Here is a 3,425-nt window from a genome sequence, read left to right as displayed (position 1 = left end):
GGGCCCTAAAGCAGGCACTGATGCATATGTAAGAGGTCACGTGACGACGGAAGCGCCAGACTGCTGCATGCAGTGCCTCGAGCAGAGGAGTGTGGCAGTCCCTAGAAGTTGGGAAAAGCCAGGGGCAAAAAAAAAAAAAAAAGGATTCTCTCCAAAGCTTCCAGAAAATCACACCCTCTCTGACTTCCAGACCTGTAAGAGGATACATTTGTGTTGCTTTAGGTCATGACATGAATGGTAGTTTGTTTAGCAGCAATGGAAAACCAATGCAGGAGGCACCTGTGTGTAAGAAAATAATGGAAATGTGTGAGAAATGCTAGAATCAAAACTCATCTCTGTGATAGACTGATCTGGAAGACGAGGAAACGATAACCTGTTTAGATGACAAGAATTGTGTTTTCAACAGGGTGCTCAAGGAAGGAAAAAGGGGTCCATTCCCTGGACCAACAGGCTTCTCTAATAGCTCAGTTGGTAAAGAATCCACCTGCAATGCAGGAGACCCAGTTCGTAGCTCAGTTGGTAAAGAATCCATCTGCAATGCAGGAGACCTGGTTCGATTCCTGGGTCAAGAAGATCCGCTGGAGAAGGGATAAGCTACCCACTCGAGTATTCTTGGGCTAACCTTGTGGCTCAGCTGGTGAAGAATCCGCCTGCAATGCGGGAGGCCTGGGTTTGATCCCTGGGTTGGGAAGATCCCCTGGAGAAAGGAACAGCTACAAACTCCAGTACTGGAGAAATCCATGGACTGTGTAGCCATGGGGTCGCAAAGAGTCGGACACAGCTGAGTCACTTTCACTTTCCCCTGGCTCGACAGCGCGGAGAAGCTGAGCACTGGTTTCCCACAGATGGTGTGATGATTACCCCTGTTGGCTCAGGCTCCGCTGAAGTGTCAGGCACACAGGTGGCGCTCACTGATCGCGTGGAGGGGCCGGGAATGGAGTGGGAGGGAGAGCTGGAGCAGAGGCAGAGGTCTTACTGGAAACGGGGGAGACTTGGTCACCAGAAGGGGCCCAGCCTGTCGAGGCCCCTCCTGGAAGAGGAAAGGGAATGCTTACTGCAAAGAAGGTCATAGGAGGTGGTTGTTGAGGTCCACTTTGCCTCCACTTTCAGTGGTTTCTGAAGCGTTCTGCAGTTCCTAAGCTGTGTCTACCCCGACTTATAGACCTGTCTTAGCTCCTCCTGGGCCCTTACCGGGCACATCTCCTGGGGCTCAATTTGCATAACAATTTGCATAATTAAGGACTTGGTGGGCTGACAGGTTTGATTTCAGTCCACAAACCTGGTCTAACTGTGCAGATGGCAATTGGTCTGTCTGCCCTTCCTTTATCTGTTTCTGTGGCTGCTGTTTTGCCCCCAAGTCAGCATATACACAAGGTCATCTCCCAATAGCTTTTTTTCCTGTAAGAAATCCAATCAGACCAACCATTTTATGGTTTTTAATAATACTAGTGAAGAATCCCACTGTGTGACACATGACCTGCTATCTTGTTTGTTTGGCTGCAGGGGATCTTCAATCTTCATTGCAGCATGCAGGATCTTTTTAGTTGCACTGTGAACTCTTAGTTCTGCCATGCGGAATCTAGTTCCCTGATCAGGGATCAAACCCAGGCAGGCCTCCTGCATTGGGAGCTCAAAGACTTAGCTGCGGGACCACTAGGGAAGTCCTCTCCCACTGTCTGGTTATCTTATTCTTCCTCTTTTTTACTCTCCTCTTTCACATCTCCATGACAAAATAAATGGGTAGATAAATTACATTTGCTTTCTTAAACAGAGCAACGTTGGCCCTTTCTTGGAAACCTTGGCACCAGAGAACAGCTATACTTCAAAGGGAATTGACTACACAAGTGAGCTTATCAAGGCATTTTTCTCAAAAAGGCAAATCTCTTACTAAGATAAATTCTTGTACCAGAGACTAACAGGATAGCGTTCCCCACCCCCCCCCCATCTCATTGTGCCTGGGAATTGCCACTGAGTAGAGTGAGGGATCTGTCAGACAAACCATGTCCTCCTGGCTCAGACCCCAGGTGCTCATGGCTGAGTTCTGCAATAAAAGGGCAAGTCAGATCTCCGTGAGCTTTTTCATCACCGTCTCCACAGGGCTCTGAGAACACAAGAAGCGGCCATATTGGTCCCAGCAGCTCTGCAATGGTGGGAGATAGTGCCAGGGACTTCAGAAGTACCATACAACTCCCTTGCTCTCATGTTTAGGCCTTTTCATCAGACATCAGGCAGCTGCAGTGGGGACCTAGAAGGAGAATTCATGCTTAGATGTTGCTTTTGGAGTTGACCCAATCTAGCAGCATCCAATGAACAAGAAAAGGAAAACGGCACTGTGCAACCAAGATAACAGATGCACAGAATTCACAGGAGACACCCTCACTCCAGGGTGTCTGGAATGCTCTGGGAGGAATTTGAGCATTAAAGGGATTAAATGTCCTAGGTTCTTAGCAGAGGATAACAAGGGGACCTATCTGGGTCTCTCTTCTAGGTTTTCTACAACCGAATACGAAATAATCCCTCAAACAAAACATGTGCTTTGTCAATTTGTCTTCCATGGCACATAGCAGCGCGGCTTGTCTTGCTCAAGGTTATTTCAGAAAGTGTGGAGGAAAGAGTTTGGATAACTTGGCCCTCTCTTGCCTTTTTTCTCTTCCTTCTTCCTCTCTGAGGTACATAGATATAAAGACAAAGCTTCTTTTTGTGGATCCAGGAAAGGGCAGAGATGGTCCTGTATCTGATTAAAGGTGCTCCTGAATTTTCATAACAACTTCCTTATCTCTCCATCCTTCCCCCACCTCCCAGTCAACTCTATTTACATGTAAGTTACGATCTTCATACCCATGCATAAGCTCAGTTGCTTAGTCGCGTTTGACTGTTTTCGAGTCCATAGACTGTAGCCCGCAGGGCTCCTCTGTCCATGGGATTCTCCAGGAAAGAATACTGGAGTGGGTTGCCATTTCCTACTCCAGGGGATCTTCCCCACCCAGGGGTCGAACCCACGTCTCAACATCTCCTGCATTGGCAGGGGAATTCTTTACCGCTGTGCCACCTGGGAAGCACTATGCATTAAGGGATAACTTAAGGCATTAATCTCCTTAAGGTTTAAAGTCCTGTTCCTATAAACCTCAGATCAAGCCAGGGGCTTTATAGTCTGCTCAGTCGTATAATCATTTTTACAAAGTGTGAAATTTACTCCACACTCATTATGTTGTCATCAATATCCTTCTAACCTTTTAAACTTGTAAATAGATGAGCCACAAATTGGAAAAGATGAGAAATCTGCCGGAAGGGAGTTGAAAGTTCAGTGCTATTGTAAGCTTTACTTCATGTCAATACCAATTTGTTTCACCTAATGATCTGCATGGGAATAAGCATAAAGTGTGCAAGCAGGTGTGTGCTCGTGGTTATAAATCATGTACTTGAGT

General features: G+C 46.9%; 1 long non-coding RNA gene across 1 annotated transcript; it reads left to right on the top strand.

Annotated features, from left to right (window-relative positions):
* The first annotated feature begins 683 nt into the window (after positions 1-683).
* Positions 684-2,612, top strand: LOC123334804. The gene is made up of 2 exons (XR_006552936.2): positions 684-901; positions 1,772-2,612. It is a non-coding gene; the product is annotated as an uncharacterized LOC123334804 (long non-coding RNA).
* Positions 2,613-3,425: the final 813 nt, after the last annotated feature.

This window comes from Bubalus bubalis, chromosome 8 (genome assembly GCF_019923935.1).
Source record: "Bubalus bubalis isolate 160015118507 breed Murrah chromosome 8, NDDB_SH_1, whole genome shotgun sequence".
Lineage (NCBI taxonomy): Eukaryota > Metazoa > Chordata > Mammalia > Artiodactyla > Bovidae > Bubalus > Bubalus bubalis.
This window is presented reverse-complemented; position numbering and strand designations above follow the sequence as displayed.